This window comes from Macaca mulatta, chromosome 10 (genome assembly GCF_049350105.2).
Source record: "Macaca mulatta isolate MMU2019108-1 chromosome 10, T2T-MMU8v2.0, whole genome shotgun sequence".
NCBI classification, from domain to species: domain Eukaryota; kingdom Metazoa; phylum Chordata; class Mammalia; order Primates; family Cercopithecidae; genus Macaca; species Macaca mulatta.
The window spans coordinates 20,729,926-20,750,300 of record NC_133415.1 but is presented as its reverse complement, the minus strand read 5'-3'; the positions used below and the strand labels follow the sequence as shown (position 1 = coordinate 20,750,300).

General features: G+C 46.3%; 1 protein-coding gene and 1 long non-coding RNA gene across 7 annotated transcripts in view; both read left to right on the top strand.

Moving 5' to 3' along the window:
• OSBP2 (oxysterol binding protein 2) overlaps positions 1–20,375 on the top strand; it is a 221,185-nt gene that overhangs the window by 90,296 nt on the left and 110,514 nt on the right. The window lies entirely within an intron of this gene.
• LOC144331792 (uncharacterized) lies at positions 5,718–18,741 on the top strand. The gene is made up of 3 exons (XR_013399291.1): positions 5,718–6,327; positions 8,377–8,677; positions 18,320–18,741. It is a non-coding gene; the product is annotated as an uncharacterized LOC144331792 (long non-coding RNA).

Below are 20,375 nucleotides of genomic sequence, written 5' to 3'. Positions count from 1 at the left end.
GGGCAGGTCTTTCCCATGCTGTTCTCATGATAGTGAATAAGTCTCACAAGATCTGATGGTTTTTAAGAAGGGGTGTTTCCCTGCACAAGTTATCTTCTCTTGTCTGCTGCCATGTGAGACGTGCCTTTTACCTTCCACCATGATCGTGAGATCTCCCCAGTCACGTGGAGCCGTAAGTCCATTGAACCTCTTTCTTTTGTAAGTCTCCCAGTCTTGGATACGTCTTTATCGGCAGCATGAAAACGGACTAATACAACTACTCTTCCCTCTGTAAAGAAATGCCTGGTCACACTGGGCTGAGGGTCTTCCAGATGCAGTAGCAGCTCAAGGCCATTGCTTGATAACCAGATGCTGGATAAAAATGCCATTGTGCCCACAGCAACAGCCCATGCAGCCCTTCTGCTAAGGGAGGGCCGGGAGCAATCAGGGAGAGTGATGATAGCAGCTGGGGAGAGCAAGCAGACAGAAAGCCCTATTAGTGAAGCTGGGCTGGTTCACACACGTGCTTATCAGTCTGGAAGCCCAGGAAGCGGGGGAGGAAATCAATGCTCTGTCTTTTGGAGGAGAGGAAGAAGGAATTGGTGAAAAAAATGATCCTCCACTATTCACTTCAACTTGATTTTCTATGCTATTATAAAGGTTGTAGTGACATTAAAGGAGTTTATTTATTTATTTAAGACAGAGTTTCACTCCATCACCCAGGCTGGAGTGCATTGATGCAATCTCAGTTCACTGCAACTCTGCCTCCCAGGTTCAAGAGATTCTTGTGCCTCAACCTCCCGAGTAGCTGGGACTATAGGAATGCACCAGCATGCCCGACTAATTTTTGCTTTTGTTTTTGTTTTTGTTTTTAGTAGAGATGGGGTTTCACCATGTTGGCCAGGCTGCTTTCTTTTTTTTTTTTTTTTTTGAGACGGAGTCTTGCTGTGTGGCCCAGGCTGGAGTGCAGTGGCGTGATCTCGGCTCACTGCAAGCTCCGCCTCCCAGGTTCACGCTATTCTCCCGCCTCAGGCTGCTTTCAAACTCCTGACCTCAAGTGATCCGCTCGCCTTGGCTTCCCAAAGTGCTTACAGTGCTGTAATCCCAGCACTTTGGGAGGCCGAGGCGGGCAGATCACCTGAGGTCAGGAGTGCAAGACCAGCCTGACCAACATGGCAAAACCCCGTCTCTACTAAAAATACAAAAAAAAAAAAAAAAAAAAAAAAAAAAAAACTTAGCTGGGTGTGGTTGTGGGCTCCCGTAATCCCAGCAACTTGGGAGACTAAGGCAGGAGAATCACTTGAACCCAGCAGGCAGAGGTTGCAGTGAGCCAAGATTGCACCACTTCACTCCAGCCTGGGCAAAAAAGCAAAATTCTGTATATATATATATGAAACCAAAAATTTTAAAAGATAAAATTAAATCAGTATTTTTTTTTTTTTGAGACAGAGTCTCATTCTGTTGCCAAGGCTAGAGCGCAGTGGGGCAATCTCGGCTTACTGCAACCTCTGCCTCCCAGGTTCAAGTGATTCTCTCTTGCCTCAGTCTCCCAAGTAGCTGGGATTGCAAGTACCTGCCACCACGTCTGGCTAATTTTTGAATTTTTTTTTTTTTTTTTTTTTTTTTTTTTTTGAGACAGTCTCGCTCTGTCGCCCAGGCTGGAGTGCAGTGGCGCAATCTCGGCTCACTGCAAGCTCCGCCTCCTGGGTTCATGCCATTCTCCTGTCTCAGCCTCCCGAGTAGCTGGGACTACAGGTGCCCGCCACCATGCCCGGCTAATTTTTTGTAATTTTAGTAGAGACGGGGTTTCACCGTGTTAGCCAGGATGGTCTTGATCTCCTGACCTCATGATCCACCTGGCTCGGCCTCCCAAAGTGCTGGTATTACAGGTGTGAACCACTGCACCCGGCCTGAATAGAACTTCTAATGTTTTCCTCTCGTACTGTAGTGGGTATCTTGTGCCTTCCTGGGGAGGCACTCACTTCTATTTTTTAAAACTGGGCTAGAGGACAGGAGAAATCCAGAGCCACAATACCATTCACATTCACTACCCAGTAGAATTTTCCCTAGGAAAGTGTTACCAATGAAGGGAGCTCAAGCATGGACATGGCACGGACAGGCCGTAACCCCAGGCTGCTCAAGTGTCCAACCACTGGACGACAGGATAAGAAAACTGGGGCCAGACTGTCCACAGAGCAGAAGTAAAAGCAGAAAGTGACAACAAAAACTGAAGAGCAGCCAGCATGCTGATGTTGCTGGAATGCCCGGGGAAAGAACACAGTGGTGGTCACAGTGCTGTCAGTGGGGTGTGTGTGTGCGCACACACACCTGCACACGGGCAGTATGAGCAGGTCCTGAAGAAACAGCATATGGCTAGGATCATGGCAATATTTTTATTTCTTCTTTTAAATCTCCTTTAATGTTGGGTGCCCGGCCTTAAAATTTTAGTTTTTATATATGTTGTATAATATACATAAAGTGTAAGTCAAGTAGTACAATATATGTATAATCTATAAACCATTATTCATATAGTAAGAGCTCATGTTTCTTGGATGGGGCCATTTGCAAATGCCTCCAGAGGGTGGTCCTGGGCGGTATGGTCACCTAGCACACTCCTGCCTCAGTCTCTTGGCCTCCCTTCCCTTCCTGGGTACACTTGCAGCTGCAGGAGCTGGACAAAGTAACCCCAAGTGACAAGAACCCACATCTTGCCCTTTACTGAGAAACTGCCAGAGAGAAAAGAAAGTACCTTTTTTGAAAGTATCCTCAGTTCCTTTCTAGAATGAAGTAGAAATAGAGCTGAGGGGACAAAGGAGGGGTCCAGTCTCATGCTTGAGGTGTGGGGACCCATAGGACCCCCAGCCTCTTTGGTGACTGGGCAGTCTTTCCCTCGGTGATGGCTGGTCCTTGCTGCCCACCCTGGCCCACCTGGGCAGCCCCTGCTCTTTGCGCCTCTCTCCCCACACCTGTGACACAGAAGTCGAGCTTGTCCTCCCTCCTCAGGCTCTCTCTTGCCCTTTGGTGTTCCTTTCCTCATTATTTTTCCTTTTAGATGCGTGTTTCATGTGTGCCAGACAGATTCTCTTTCTGTATGAAGCAAAAACCTTTCATCTCTTTGTAGTCAATTCAAAGCCAAATCAAGATGCCAGAATTGAAGGATCTTTCAGGCTGAGTGTTCAGTCCTTGAGGGGCCCACAGCCCTGGGCGAGCAGAAAAGCACTGTTATTTAGCATTATTTGAAAACCACGAGTTGCCTGGTACCATTTCCTGCACCCCAGTGCTAATGCTTCTGCTGCTAATATGCCACAGTGATCCATTTCCTCTCAGAATGTGGCACAGTGAAGATCCAGTAGCATGTCCTGTGAAAAATTTCATCCAGCAGTGCCACAGCTGCTGAGGAGTCAACCTCATCCGTGAGTTTTCCTCAGCCCCTGCTATGTATAAAGAACCCAACATACATGACACGGGGTAAATGCCACAGCTCTGGGACTCTGGCATTTTCCACATTGTTGTAATGCACCCAGGCTACTAAGACTTCACTGAACTGTTTTCTGTTTGTTTGTTTGTTTCTTTTTTTTTTTTTTTTTTTTTTTTTGAGATGGAGTCTTACTTTGTTGCTGAGGCTGGAGTGCAGTGGAGCGATCTCAGCCCACTGCAACCTCCACCTCCCAGGTTCAAGCAATTCTTATGCCACAGCCTCCCAAGTAGCTGGGATTACAGGCGCCCACCACCGTGCCTGGCTAGTTTTTGTATTTTTAGTAGAGACGGTGTTTCGCCATGCTGGCCAGGCTGGTCTTGAGCTCCTGACCTCAGGTGATCCGCCCATCTTGGCCTCCCAAAGTGTTGGGATTACAGGCATGAGCCACCGTGCCTAGCCTACAACTAAACTGTTTAAATTGAACCCCTTTGGCATTTGTGGATCTAAGGTCTGGTGTTTCAAACAACTCAAAAGTAAAATCCTCCAGTGGGCTGACCAGGGAGCTGGGCTTTCAGCAGGAGATGGGAAGCCTGACCACAGAAGGTTCTGTGTCTCATGTACAATTTTTATTTTAATATTTAAAATGGTGGTTTTTTTTTTTTTTTTTTTTGAGACAGAGTTTCACTCTCGTCACCCAGGCTGGAGTGCAGTGGCGCCATCTCGGTTCACTGCAACCTCTGCCTCCCGGGTTCAAGAAATTCTCCTGCCTCAGCCTCCCAAGTAGCTGGGATTACAGGCACCCACCACCATTCCTGGCTAATTTTTGCTTTTTGTTTTTTGTTTTTTAGTAGCGATGGGGTTTCACCATGTTGCCCAGGCTGATCCTGAACTCCTGACCTCAGGTGGTCCACCCACCTCAGCCTCCCAAAGTGCTGGGATTACAGGCATGAGCCACCACATCCCGCCAATGTTTTTGTTTTTTACATCCACTCATACACATAGGAAGGGAGTATGGAAGTCATGCTTCTCTCAAAAAACAGCAGCCCTGCTCCCCCCACCTTCCTCTCTTTCCATCCTGCTCCCCAAGGCAGCCATTCCTGACTTTAGTTAATGCCCTGGTTCATGCCACACACTGAGTCATTTGTCCTGTGGCTCAGGCCCCAGCCTGAGGTGTGTTTGCGGAGAGACACAGGAACACCAGCTTGAGAAGGTGACGTGCGATCACAAATGGAATCCTATCTGATATACCTCTGCCTCCTGCAAAGATCCAGGGGATGTGAATGGTGACACTGAGTGGACTGTGGACTCCACTGGCCTCAAGTGGGCTGACTGGGGAGCCGCGTCTGCCCAGTAGGGGAAGGTGGGGACTGGTGGTAAAGTGAGCCAAGAGAACACTGGGCTTCTAGCAGGAGACAGGAGGTCTGACCACAGGAAGGTTCTGGGCTTCCAGTCTCAACAGGCTTGCAGTGATTGTCCCAGCTGGAGGATGTGGGGAATATAAAGTTTCCTGATGGATAACCACTCTTTTTGTTTTCAATCCATGTCTTAAAAAAACCAAAATCATAGACTGGGCACAGTGGCTCATGCCCATAATCCCAGCACTTTGGGAGGCCGAGGTGGGTGGATCACTTGAGGCCAGGAGTTGGAGACCAGCCTGGCCAACATGGTGAAACCCCATCTCTACTAAAAATATAACAATTAGCCAGGTGTGGTGGTGGGCACCTGTATTCCCAGCTGTTCGAGAGGCTGAGGCAGGAGAATCGCTTGAACCCAGGAGGTGAAGGTTGCAGTGAGCCGAGATCAAGCCACTGCACTCCAGCCTGGGTGACAGAGCGAGACTCTGTCTCAAAAACAAAAAATCAAAACTTGCAAGCAGTAAACTGCCTATAGCGTACAGTCAGATAAGTTTTGACATTTACGCACCCATGAAACCATCGCCACAATCAAGATAATGTACACATTCATCACTCAAATTCTCTCCATGCCCTTTTGTAATTCCTCTTCAGCCTCTTCCACCTCTCCCAGACAACCACTAATCTACTTTCTCGTGTGATCGTTTGCATTTTCTAGGATTTCTTTTTTTTTTTTTTTGAGACGGTGTTTTCAATCTTGCTGCCCAGGCTGAAGTGCAGTGGCACAATTTTGGCTCACCGCAACCTCTGCCTCCTGGGTTCAAGCAATTCTCCTGCCTCAGCCTCCAGAGTAGCTGGAATTACAGGCATGCGCCACCATGCCTGGCTCATTTGTTGGTATTTTTAGTAGAGATGAGGTTTCACCACGTTGGCCAGGCTGGTCTCAAACTCCTGACCTCAGGTGATCCACTTTGGCCTCCCAAAGTGCCGGATTACAGGTGTGAGCCACTGCGCCCGGCTGCATTTTCTAGGATTTCATACAAATGGGATTGTACTGCATGTACTCTAGTTGGCTTTTGTCACCCAGCGTAACAGTTTTGAAATCCATCTGTGTTGTTGCCTGCATCACTAGTGTGTTGCTTTTTATTGCTGAGTAGTGCTCCATTGTGTGGACGCACCAGTGTGTTTATCTGTTGCCTGTGGATGAACGTTTGAGTTGTTTCCAGGTTTGGCCATAACAGAGCTGCGGTTAACATTTGTGTACAAATCTTTCTGTGGACATACGTGTTTTTTTTTTCTCTTGAGTAAATAGGAATAGAATGGCTGGCTCATAGGGTATATATATGTTTAACTTTCTAAGAAATTGACACATCATCTTCCAAAGTAGTTACACCATTTTACCTTCCCATAAGCAGTGTGGGAGTGTCCCAGGCTGGGGGACAAAATCAGCCATCCCAAGACAACCCAAGGAAGTGTCAAACAGGTTCTCCTGATGAGCAACTACTCATTTTGCCTTTTCAAAAATGATTGTATGGCCGGGCGCGATGGCTCACACCTGTAATCCCAGCACTTTGGGAGGCTGAGGAGGGTGTATCACGAGGTCAGGAGATCGAGACCATCCTGGCTAACACGGTGAAATTCTGTCTCTACTAAAAAAAAAAAAAATACAAAAAAGAATTAGCTGGGCGCATGGTGGGTGCCTGTAGTCCCAGCTACTGGGGAGGCTGAGGCAGGAGAATGGCGTGAACCCGGGAGGCGGAGCTTGCAGTGAGCCGAGATCGCGCCACTGCACTCCAGCCTGGGTGACAGAGCGAGACTCCGTCTCAAAAACAAAAACAAAACAAAACAAAACCAAAAACGATAGTATGTTTTCTCAGGCATGACAGTGTCTGATATGTCCTTTCTGCTTCAAATAGTAGGGAACCTGTGGCTTTTTTTTTTTTTTTTTGTCTGGAGAAAAGGCAAATTATTGTGGATACAGGGAGAATCACAGGGCAATTGCCTAGGAACCCATGTGCATATGGTCCTATTCATTGGTATCTGGGGCAATTTAGTGAAGGCAGCTCACTGCAGACACAGGATCTTGCTTCTCCCTGTTTTCATTCCCCGAGGACATAAAATACCACATCTCCGAGGCAGAGAGAGCTCCTTTTATTTATTTTTTTTTAGACAGAGTCTTGTTCTGTGGCCCAGGCTGGAGGAGTGCAGTGGTGCGATCACAGCTCACTGCAAACTCCAAACCTCCACCTCCTGGGTTCAAGTGATTCTCCTGCCTCAGTCTCAAGTAGCTGGGATTACAGGCATGTGCCATCATGGCTGGCTGATTTTTGTATTTTTAGTAGAGACAGGGTTTCACCATGTTGGCCAGGCTAGTCTCGAACTCCTGACCTCAAGTGATCCACCCACTTTGTCCTCCCAAAGTGCTGGTATTACTGACGTGAGCCACTAAACCAGGCCAGAGAGCATATTTTGTCTAAAGGTAAATTAATAACTGCAATACCGGTAATACTGTTGCTTCCCATATCTGCCTGGTCATGTAAAATCTTTGCCACTGGGAATGCTTGCATAAGAACGCAACTTACAGAGATTTCTTAGAAATAGAAAAACCGTGACACCTCAATGCAAATGTGCCTTTTCTCAACCTGGTGCTCTTGCTCGCAACATTACCCCTTGACCCTGGAAGCTTCCTAGGGCAGTACCTATTTAGGTAAACCAACTGGTGCTGAAGAGGAGAGCTTTGGTCTGGGAAATGCCCATTTTAATCACTTGGGACCGTGTTTCTTGAAAGTGGCCTTAAGTGTGTATCTGCAGAATGATTGTTTCCTTCTAGGAAGAGGCTTCAGAAGCAGGGATGGCATCTTTAGGATTGATGTAGGTTTCTATGATCCTGTCCTGAGTGTTTAGTTTCACGAAGGCCTGTTTTTTAAAATACTGCAGGTACAAATCCTAGATTTTCATTCTTAGCACTAGAATGGCATTTCCAGAAACAGATTTATGTATCTCTAGGAATTCACTTAGTGATGAAAGTACCATTCAAATCACTTGGAAAAGAAGGGACCATTCAACAAGTTTTATTTTATTTATTTATTTATTTATTTATTTATTTATTTATTTATTTATTTATTATTTGGAGACAGGGTCTCTCTCTGTCACCCAGGTTGGAGTGCAGTGGCACGATCACAGCTCACTGCAGTCTTGACCTTCTAGGACCAAGTGATCCTCTCACCTCAACCTCCTGAGTAGCTGGAACTACAGGCACATGCCACCATGCCTGGCTAATTTAAAAAAACTTTTTTTTTTTTTTTTTTTTGAGACGGAGTCTTGCTCTGTTGCCCAGGCTGCAGTGCAGTGGCATGATCTCGGCTCACTGCAAGCTCTGCCTCCCGGGTTCACGCCATTCTCCTGCCTCAGCCTCCCAAGTAGCTGGGACTACAGGCGCCCACACCACGCCTGGCTAATTTTTTTGTATTTTTTAGTAGAGATGGGGTTTCATCGTGTTAGCCAGGATCTCCTGACCTCATGATCTGCCTGCCTTGGCCTCCCAAAGTGCTGGGATTACAGGTGTAAGCCACCACGCCCGGCCAAGAAAATTTTTTTTTTAAGATGAGGTCTTGCTATGTTGCCCAGGCTGGTCTCAAAGTCCTGGGCTTAAGTGATCCCACTACCTCAGCCTCCCAAAGTGCTGAAATTACAGGCATGAGTCGCCGTGCCCAGTTGACAAGTATGCTTTTAATTGTATCCTTCTGGAATTTGTTTTTCTGCAAGTTGTGAGAAAGGCATCTAATTTTTATGTTTTCCAAAAGTGTATCTGATTTTCTCAATAGCATTTACTCTGATTTTGAATACTCTAGTCTTCATTGATTTTTTTTTTTTATCAATTCCTGTGCCTGTTTAATTACTGTGGCTTTATAATATATTTTGACAGCTGGTAGAATAAATCCTCTTTTTTTTTTTTTTTTTTTGAGCTAAGTCTTGCTCTGTTGCCCAGGCTGGAGTGCAGTGGTGCAATCTCAGCTCACTGCAACCTCCACCTCCCAGGTTCAAGCGATTCTCCTGCCTCAGCCTCCTGAGTAGTTGGGATTACAGGCGTGCACCACCACACCTGGCTAATTTTTTTATTTTTAGTAGAAATGAGGTTTTACCATGTAGGCCAGGCTGGTCTTGAACTCCAGACCTCAGGTTATCTGCCCACCTTGGCCTCCCAAAGTGCTGGGATTACAGGTATGAGCCACCGCACCCGGCCTCCTTATTGTTCTTTAATTTTTAAAATGTACTGGAGTTTTCTCTTCCATGTAAATGTTAGAATCAGCTTAAGTTGTATTAAAAATACCTCACTGGGATTTTGTTTGGTATTACATTTTAATCATAGATTTAAATTTTCCTCTGTAACCAATGTAATGTGTGGGCCATGTTTTGGAGCAGAGAGTACCTTGCACACATTAATGCTTAATCTTTCTGGCCAGGCACAGTGGCTTATGCCTGTAATCCCAGCACTTTGGGAGGCCAAGGCAGGTGGATCACCTGAGGTCAGGAGTTTGAGACCAGTTGGCCAACATGGTGAAAGTCCGTCTCTACTAAAAATACAAAAAAAAAAGAAAAAAAAATTAGCTGGACGTGGTGGCTGGTGCCTGTAATCCCAGCTACTCAGGAGGCTGAGGCAAGAGAATCACTTGAACCCAGGAGGTGGAGGTTGCAGTGAGCCGAGATTGCACCATTGCACTCCAGTGTGGGTGATAGAGTGAGACTTCGTCTCAAAAAAAAAAAAAAAACTTAATCTTTCTGATTTAGAAAACTTGCTTTCTTGCTAAATTTTATAGAGGCTAGTGATATGGTTTGGCTCTGTATCCCCACCCAAATCTCATCTCAAATTGTAATCCCCACATATCCAGGGAGGGACCGAGCCGGAGGTGACTGGATCATGGGGGCAGACTTCCCCCCTGCTGTTCCAGTCATAGTGAATGAGTCCTCATGAGATCTGGTTGTCTGATAAGTGTCTGGCGCTTCCCCATGATCCTGCTCTCTCTCTCCTGCTGCCTTGTGGAGAAAGTGCTTCTTTCTCCTTTGCTTCCCACAATGATTATAAATTTCCTGAGGCCTCCTCAGCCATGCAGAACTGTGAGTCAATTAAACCTCTTTTCTTTATAATTACCCAGTCTCAGGTGATATCTTTGTAGCAATATGAGAATGAACTAATACAGTTTGTGTGTGTGTGTGTGTGTCTGTGTGTGTGTGTGTATGTATATATATATTATATATATACTCTGTGTGTGTGTGTGTGTGTGTGTGTATATATATATATATATATATATATATATATATATATATATCTCCATATCTCCATAGTGGGAGGGACCCTGTGGAATTTAATTGAATCATGGGGGCAGTTCCCCCATGCTATTCTTTTTTTCTTTTTCTTTTTTTCAGACAGAGTCTCCTTCTGTTACCCAGGCTGGAGCGCAGTGGCATGATCTCAGCTTACCGAAACCTCCACCTCCCGGGTTCAAGTCATTCTCATGCCTCAGCCTCCTGATTCGCTGGGATCAGAGGCATGCACCACCATGCCTGCTTAATTTTTGTATTTTTAATTGAGATGGGGTTTCACCATGTTGGCCATGCTGGTCTCGAACTCCTGACTCCAAATGAGCCACCTGCCTCGGCCTCCCAAAGTGCTGAGATTACAGTCGTGAGCCACCGCGTCCGGCCCCCACCCGTTCTATTCTTGTGATAGTAAGTTCTCACGAGAGCTGATGGTTTTATAAGGGGCTTCCCCCTTCTCTTAGCTCTCATTCGTCTCCAGTCACCTCCCACTAGGTCCCAAATATATATATATTTGAGATGGAGTCTTGCTTTGTTACCCAGGCTGGAGTGCAATGGCACAATCTCGGCTCACCGCAGCCTCTACCTTCTAGGTTTAAGCAATTGTCCTGTCTCAACCTCGAGTAGCTGGGATTACAGGCGTGCGCCACCACGCCCAGCTAATTTTTTGTATTTTTAGTAGAGACGGAGTTTCACTATGTTGGCCAGGCTGGTCTAGAGCTCCTGACCTCAAGTGATCCACCCGCCTCAGCCTCCCAAAGTGCTGGGATTTCAGGTGTGAACCACTGCGCCTGGCCTCAGTTAGTATATTTTAAGTCAGTTAATATTTACAATAAATATTGACTGTACATCTCTCTGTGCTAGACAGCACTAGGAGGTGAGGAGTCATGGAAGACAAAAATCAATGACACCTGCCAGAGACCCCACTGCCTGCTGTGGGGAGACAGACAAACCAATACAAAATCATGATGCAGTGGCCCAGTGCTTCACCATGGTGAAAGGCACACAAGGAGAGGCACCTAGCCCAGTTTCGAGGGTCGGGGAAGGCTGCCTAGAGGAGCCTAGAATCGGGAGGCTGAGGCATGAGAATCCTCTAAACAGTGAGGAGGAATTCATTTGTTGAAGATAGGAGGAGTACAGTTTCAAAATGAGGCCCAGAGGTTGGGGAGATCCTGGCTGTTCGGAGAGCTAAAGACACCTCATTGGTGGCAGGAGCAGAGGGCGGGGGTGGGGTGGGGTGGGGATGCCTCAAGATGAGGCTGGAGAGACTAGCAGGGCAAAACATGCATCAGGAAAGGTTTTTGTTTTGTTGTGTTTTTTTGAGACAGTCTTACTCTGTCGCCCAGGCTGGAGTGCAATGGTGCGATCTCTGCTCACTGCAACCTCTGCCTCCCAGGTTCAAGCGATTCTCCTGCCTCAGCCTCCCGTGTATCTGGAGCTACAGGCACGTGCCACCACACCCGGCTAATTTTTTGTATTTTTAGTAGAGACAGAGTTTCACTGTGTTAGCCAGGATGGTCTCGATCTCCTGACCTCCTGACCTCGTGATCCGCCCGCCTCGGCCTCCCGAAGTGCTGGGATTACAGGAGTGAGCAACCGTGCCTGGCCAGGAAAGGTCTTACCAGTCAGATTCTCTACCTGTGTTAGTCCATTCTCACGCTGCTAATAAAGACATACCCGAGACTAGGTAATTTATAAAGGAAAAGAATTTAATAGACTCACAGTTCAGTATGTCTGGGGAAGCCACAGGAAACTTACAGTCATGGTGGAAGGGGAAGGAAACACATTCTTCTTAACATGGCGACAGGAAGGAGATGAATGAGAGCTAAGAGAAGAGGGAAGTCCCTTATAAAACCGTCAGATCTCGTGATAGCTTATTATCACAAGAATAGAATGGGTTGGGGCTGGACACGGTGGCTCACGACTGTAATCTCAGCACTTTGGGAGGCCAAGGCGAGTGGCTCATTTGGAGTCAGGAGTTCGAGACCAGCATGGCCAACATGGTGAAACTCCATCTCAACTAAAAATACAAAAATTAGGCAGGTATGGTGGTGCATGCCTGTAATCCCAGCGAATCAGGAGGCTGAGGCATGAGAATGACTTGAACCCGGGAGGTGGAGGTTTCGGTAAGCTGAGATCATGCCACTGCACTCCAGCCTGGGTAACAGAAGGAGACCCTGTCTAAAAAAAAGAAAAAGAAAAAAAGAATAGCATGGGGGAACTGCCCCCATGATTCAATTACGTTCCACAGGGTCCCTTCCACCATGGGGATTATGGGATTACAATTGAACATGAGATCTGGGTGGGGACACAAAGCCAAACCATATCACCACTGGCTCTCGAGTATCAAAAGAACCTTGGAAGGGTGTTAGCTGGAGCCTGGTACCCTCAGAGCAAGGCAGGACAGTGGCTGAGGGGCCCGTGGGTCTTAGTGACAGACGGTAGTATCGGAGGGTCTTGACAGTGGGAAAGGACAGAAGCATGGAGATTGAGGGCGCTTCAGTAGGCAGAGCCAAGCTCCATGTCTGGGCCTAACTGAACAGGACTGGGGTCTCAACCATGTCATTTACCAGCCATGTGACCTGAAACAAATAACCTCCCCCATCTTCAGTTCCTTTGTTTGAAGACTAGGGCTGTTGTGAGGATGTGTGAAGTGTCAGCCCTGTACCTGGCCCATATGGCCTCAGTACAAGTGACAGCAATTGTGATGGTGGGGACAGTTTGATGAGCTGCAAAGTGTCTTCTCCTGCTGAGTAGGAAAAGGAAGAGGATGGGAGTGCTACCATCTCCTTTTATATAGAATTTCCCCAGTGCCATGTTAATCATTCTGCAGTTGCTGCCAAAGCACTGGACACAGAATCCTACCCAGTTCCCATGGACAATTTTCCTCTAAGGAGAATCCAGCAGTAGAGAGAGGCCAGCCCTTTGAAACGTGGGGAGCTATCACTCAGAGCCCTCAGTCAAACAGCCAGAGTGAGCTCTGGGGCAGCTGACAGACCAGCCAAGGCCTCTCATATGATTTAATCTGACAGATACATAAGGGAGCATAAAATGATTTTGCTGTGGCCCAGATATGCAGAGCTCCCACAATTACCTGTCTCCTTTCATGAAAAATTAGATTATCTCCATAGCTCCAGCATAAGGAGTCTCTAATGCCAAGAACTGTGGTAATTAGTAAGTTGTACATGTTGACTTTTAAGTCAGGGCATCCTTGGGGGTGAACAATTTTATTAATTTATTTATTTTTGAGATGGAGTCTTGCTCTGTCACCCAGGCTGGAATGCAGTGGCACCATCTCAGTTCACTGCAACCTCTGCCTCCTGGGTTCAAGCAATTCTCCTGCCTCAGCCTCCCGAGTAGCTGAGATTACAGGTGCCCACCACCACACCCGGCTAATTTTTGTGTTTTTAGTACAGTCAGGGTTTCGCCATGTTGGCCAGACTAGTCTCAAACTCCTGACCTCAGTTGATCTGCCCATCTCAGCCTCCCAAAGTGCTGGGATTATAGGCATGAGCCACCACACCTAGCTGAACAATTTATTTTTAATAGCTTTGGACAAATCTACATGTGATGACATGAAAGGGCAAAAAAATTACTTGGCATTAGCTCATTTATAGTATGCCTGGAGAATCGGTTGGCCATCTGGGAGACCATGTCCCTGCAGGAACAGGTGAATAGGAAGTGCTTGCTCCTCGTGCTAAGTGGTGGAAGTTTTGTTGCTCCCTCTTAGAAGAACTTCAGTGCTCAACGGCTCTCAGAGGCTTCACTGTGTTATCTCTGAGATACAGCCTAGAAGTTGTAGGAGAGAGGATCTGGGAAGATGTCCAACCTTGACAAGAAAGAAGGGGCCTGAATCTGGCAAGCAAGTGGGGGCCACATTCTCCGGGCATTCAGAAGCCAGGATTTCATGGGTCATGAAATCTGCTGTCTTTTAGAAGTGGGCTCTGGTCTGCTTTCTCTTCACAAGTTCACATTTTCCACCATTTCCAGGAGCCTGCAGCTAACACAAGTGAATGAGTGGTTTCCTCGGCATTGACCCCATCAGCTCAGACACTTGTAAAAGAGAAGTTAACTTACAGAGCATGTAAAAATCAGAAAAAGATGGGAAGAGCCTACGGACAGCCCGGTACAGCTGTGTGTGAATCACCCATTGGAACAAGCATTTGTTTAGGCTTCCAAGGCTGTTGGAGGACCCTAAGAGGGAATAAAATGGTTTAGCTGGAGATGGTTTGGGTGCAGACTTTCCAGAAGGCAGCACCAGTGACCAGGTGGACAGACTTCAGTTCCATCTCCAAGAGCACACGCAGGGAGAAATGCTAAGAAGGAGGGTCTGCCCTTGAGATTCTTTCTCTGTAACTGCTTTGCGTCTTCCACCAGTAAAAACTTTGTTCCCGTTTTAGGTCACAGTTGAATTTTATTTTGCACCATGCTCTTGAGAGTAATAGGAATGTGAATCTCAGTGAAAACATGTTGTTCTTATGTGCCTCTTTATACATGTGACAATAGCTATTATATGAAAGAAGTGACGTGCAAGGGGAGAGGGTGACCCCATCTCTGTGCTACAAGGTGACTGGGCCACAGAAGGGGGACGCAGCCTCTTGGGTCAGCAGATGGGTTTTGTTGGAGTGGCCCATTGAGTGTGGGTACCTTGGGCTGGAGGTGATGTGGATGACACACAGAGCTTATTCTTTGTGCCCTCTCAAGCTTCACTCTTGGCCCTGGCCTGCAGGGATTCCCAGGTTCAGGAAAGATTTTGAATCTGCAGCCCCATGAAAATACATGGCACTGCTGTCGACCCACTTTTTAGGAAGCGAGAGAGAGAGAGAGAAAGAGAGAGAGAGAGAGAGACAGAGAGAGAGAGAGAAGCATAGAAAAGATTCGACAGCTTGAAACTACGTCAGCCAATTTGTAGAGGTTTTGGGCACTCTTCTAGTTTCCATACACATGATCTGTGATGGATTTGGAGAGACACGGGAAAAAGGACAAAGCCAGAGGCTCCTCATTAGTCTTGGGAATTCAAGGAGACTTCAGTTTGGTGGCTGCATTTGGAGAGACTGTGTGCGCACATGCGCGTGTGGTTGCTCCAAGCAGTTTCTACTGCTGCTTGCTCATGTGTCTATAGCTTCCAGGCAGTTTTTCAGTAAGACTCTAAGCCGGATGCAAAAGCAAACCTGAAGAGATATGTCAAATTGCATAAAAAAAATAAATAAAGAGGTAGCATACTTTGTAGGTTAAAGGAAATTTTTTTGAGATGTGGTAATTTACCGAGAATCCACTGACAAATGTGGTTAAGGGTCATTTCAGGACCAATAGGCTTTTGGATCAACAATTTAAAAATCCCTTAAGGGATGTTTCTTCCCTTGTCTTTCTGTTTGCTTCATCGAATCACGTGGTTACACTGAAGGGGAAATAAGATTCATTTGTTGGTTTTTAAATTCCGTTGCTTGGAAGGACTTTGACAGTCAAGGCCAACGTGATCCCTGTTTCAAACTTCTCCCCTCCCTCCCTCCCTCCGTCCCTCCGTCCCTCCCTCCCTCCCTCCCTCCCTCCCTCCCTTCCTCCCTCCCTTCCTTCCTTCCTTCCTTCCTTCCTTCCTTCCTTCCTTCCTTCCTTCCTTCCTTCCTTCCTTTTTGAGATGGAGTTTCTCTCTTGTTTTGTCGCCCAGGCTGGAGTGCAATGGTGGATTCTCGGCTCACTGCAACTTCCACCTCCCAGGTTCGAACGATTCTCCTGCCTCAGCCTCCCAAGTAGCTGAGTGCTCGCCACCATGCCCGGCTAATTTTGTATTTTTAGTAGAGACGGGGTTTCACCACGTTGGCCAGGCTGGTCTCGAACTCCTGACCTCATGTGATCCTCCTGCCTAGGCCTCCCACAGTATTGGGATTACAGGTGTGAGCTACCATGCCCAGCCAAACACTTCTGTGTTTCAAGCTGCAGGAGCTTACATATTGGGGGATTCCTTTTTTTTTTTTTTTTTTTGACAGAGTCTGGCTCTGTCATCCAGGCTGGAGTGCAGTGGTGTGATCCCGGCTCACTGCAACTTTCACCTCCTGGGTTCAAGTGATTCTCATGCCTCAGCTTCCTGAGTAGCTGGGATTACAGGTATGTGCCACCAAACTTGGCTAATTTTTGTATTTTTGGTAGAGACATGGTTTCACCATGTTGGCCAGGTTGGTCTCAAACTCCCGACCTTAAGTGATCCGCCCACCTTGGCCTCCCAAAGTGCTGGGATTACAGGCATGAGTTACTATGCCCGGCCCATATTGGTGAATTCTAAATACAATCAGTCCTGTCTCTTTAACGTATCCATGCCACAGTTTTGTGAAATACATTGTCAATCTTAATTCTGCTTTGTGGATAGAGAAAAATGATTTTTTGAATGGAAGAGTGTCTTAGCTAGGAAGAGCTGCAAGACAGGAAGGTCAGGCCGGGCGCGGTGGCTCAAGCCTGTAATCCCAGCACTTTGGGAGGCCGAGACGGGTGGATCACGAGGTCAGGAGATCGAGACCATCCTGGCCAACACGGTGAAACCCCGTCTCTACTAAAAAAATACAAAAAAATAGCCGGGCGAGGTGGTGGGCGCCTGTAGTCCCAGCTACTCGGGAGGCTGAGGCAGGAGAATGGCGTGAACCCGGGAGGCGGAGCTTGCAGTGAGCTGAGATCCGGCCACTGCACTCCAGCCTGGGCGACAGAGCGAGACTCCGTCTCAAAAAAAAAAAAAAAAAAAAAAAAGACAGGAAGGTCATCATCATCTCAGGGCTAGGTCCAGGCCAGTGGAGATTTCAGGAGCTTTTATAATAGATGGTTTGATTAAGAACCCTCTTAGTCTGCCCCCACATCAATGGGTATATAGATTAGTATCACTCAATGGGCATATAGATAACTTATTACCAAATATATAAAGTCAGAGAGATTATGATAAAATTTCATAATCAAAACAGGAAAAAACAAAGTATTTAGGAACCGCATACAGAAGTTTCAACCAGACGGGCATGGTGGCTTATGCCTGTAATTCCAGCACTTTGGGAGGCTGAGGTGGGTGGATCATTTGAGGTCAGGAGTTCAAGACCAGCCTGGCCAACTTGGTGAAACCCCATCTCTACTAAAACTACAGAAAATTAGCCAGGTGCAGTGGCACATGCCTGTAATCCCACCTACTTGTGAGGCTAAGGCAGGAGAATTTCTTGAACTCAGGAGGTGGAGGTTGCAGTGAGTCGAGATCGCACCACTGTACTCCAGCCTGGGCAACAGGGTGAGACTCTACTCTGTCTCAAAAAAAAAAAGAGACGTTTCAATCACTGTGGTTTGCATGATAAGAAATAGTTTATGAATACAAGTATTTTTTTCATTCACCATCTGCAGTATTGTTTACAGAAGAACTGAGGTTATAAACCTTCCTATAAATGCTTCCTGCAGACATCTACTTACATGCCCATGGGTAAAACGTTTGCATTTATACTTTTTAATGAATAGTCTCTTTAGGGTTTAATTAGTCATTGTGTCTATGCATGAATCATTCATAATCTGGTCTTGCCACTAGCATATGGCAGTTAAAGTCAGATGAATAGAAATAATATTCTCAAGCAAAATGAACTGTACTCTTTGGCCAATTATCATTGGTTGGCAACATGTTTTATAGAGATAAAAGCTGATTGGCAGCTGTTACAAGTTTTGGGTTGTCTTGTCTCTTGGGGAGAAAGTGAATCCTATGAAAAGCACAAGCCTTCGGTCTTCCACACCAGCACTGCGAGGGCCACAGTCTCTAATATTCCCCAGCCAGCCTATCACTGGGGAGGTGCTCTGAGCTCATGCAAGTAATGTTAATAATCACAGCCATGCGTGCCTACTGTGTGCCTGGCATGTTTACATGCATTATGGGTCATCTTCCAAGTGACTTGCCCACAATCACTGAGTTAGTAAATGGCAGAGCCTGGATTTTAATCCAAGACTGTGTGATTCCAGGTTTTCTGCTTCATCCAGTCCACCACATTGTCTCAAAACTGAAGGTAAGAGTAAATTAGGTTGTAGTTCAGCTAAAAGATTGACTTAAAAAAGGATTTAGGAGCCGGGTGCTGTGGCTCACGACTATAATCCCAACGCTTTGGGAGGCTGAGGCGGGTGGATCACTTGAGGTCAGGAGTTCAAGACCAGCCTGGCCAACATGGCGAAACCCCCATCTCTACTAAAAATACAAAAATTAGCCAGGTGTGGTGGCAGGTGCCTGTAATCCCAGCTACTCAGGAGGCTGAGTCAGGAGAATCACTTGAACGCAGGAGGTGGATATTGCAGTGAGCTGAGATCACACCACTGCACTCCAGCCTGGGAAAAAAGAGGATTTAGGGCTGGGTACACTGGTTCACGCCAGTAATCCCAGCACTTTGGGAGGCTGGGGCTGGACGATTGCTTGAGGACAGCAGTTCAAGACCAGCCTGGGCAACAAACATCTCTACAAAAAAACTAGGCTGTGCACGGTGACTCATGACTGTAATCCCAACACTTTGGGAGGCTAAGGTGGGAGGATCACTTGAACTTACGAGTTCAAGACCAGCCTGGGCAACATGGCAAAACCCCATCTCTGCAAAAAAATACAAAAATTAACCAGGCATGGTGGTATGCTCCTATATAGTCCCAGAGCCAGACCTTGTCTCAAAAAAAAAAAAAAAAAAAAAAAATTAGACCCACGTGGTGGTGCACACCTATAGTCCTAGTCATTTGGGAGGCTGAGCCCGGGAGTTTGAGCTGCGGTGAGCTATGGTTGCACCACTGCATTCCAGTCTGGATGACAGAGTGAGACCCTATCTCTAAGAAAAAGTGGTTTAAATTGTACACCCATGTTCATACAGCTTTGTTCACAGTAGCCCAAAGGTGGATGCAACCCAAGCGTTCATTTATGATGAATGGATAAACTAAATGTGGTATAACATACACCGGAATGTTACTCAGCGTTTAAAAGGAAGGAAATTCTGACACATACCATAACATGGACATCCCTTCTCTCTCATTTTAAAAATTATTAAGCAAGCATTTAAAAATTATTTCAGGCCAGGCATGGTGGCTCACGCCTGTAATCTGAGCACTTTGGGAGACCAAGGCAGGAAGATCACTTGAGCCCAGGAGTTCAAGACCAGCCTGGGCAATATAGTGAGACCTGGTCTCTAAAAAAATTTTTTTAAATAATTTAAAAAATAAATAAAATTATCTTATTCTCTCCTATTCAATTTTATTTGTAGCTTTTTTTTTTTTTTTTTTTTTTTTCCGAGACAGAGTCTCACTCTGTAGCCTAGCCTGGAGTGCAATGGCATGATCTTGACTCATTGCAACCTCCGTCTCCCAGTGGGTTCAAGTGATTCTCCTGCCTCAGCCTCCCGAGTAGCTGGGATTACAGGCGCCCGCCACCATGCCCAGCTAATTTTTGTATTTTTAGTAGAGACAGGATTTCACCATGTTGGTCAGGCTGGTCACGAATTCCTGACCTCAAGTGATCCCCCCGCCTTGGCCTCCCAAAGTGCTGGGATTACAGGTGTGAGCCACCACGCCCACCCTGTACCTTCTTTTTTTAATGAAGGAGATTATAATATGAATATTTGATATATTGTAATCTACTTTAAATTATTAATTTGCTACTTGCCAAACAATTTAAGAAGCTAACAACAGTTAAATATTTTCCAGGAGGCGGCTGGGCACGGTGACTCAGGCCTGTAATCCCAGCACTTTGGGAGGCCAATGTGGGTGGATCACGAGGTCAGGAGATCAAGAGCATCCTGGCCAACAAGGTGAAACCCCATCTCTACTAAAAATACAAAAAATTAGCCAGGCATAGTGGCGGGCACCTGTAGTACCAGCTACTCAGGAGGCTGAGGCAGGAGAATGGCATGAACCAGGAGGCAGAGCTTGCAGTGAGCCAAGATCACGCCACTGCACTCCAGGCTGGGCGACAGAGCGAGATTCCGTCTCAAAAAAAAAAAAAAAAAAAAAAAAAAAATTTCCAGGAGGTGGAAGGATCACCTAAGCTTGGGAGGTGGAAGCTGCAGTGAGCCAAAATTGCATCACTGCCCTCCAGCCTGGGCAACACAGTGAGACCGTCTCAAAAAAAAAAAAAAAAAAAAATTCCCCTTACTTTTTGTATTATTGTTATTTTATATTTTACTCATACACATATACATTCCAAAAAGCATTATAATTATTGTTTTAAACAATCAATATTTATATAACTACTATTTTTGGGTTTTTTTTTTTTTTTTTTTTTTTTGAGACAGAGTCTCACTCTGTCACCCAGGCTGGGTTGCAGTGGCACAATCTCCTGTCACTGC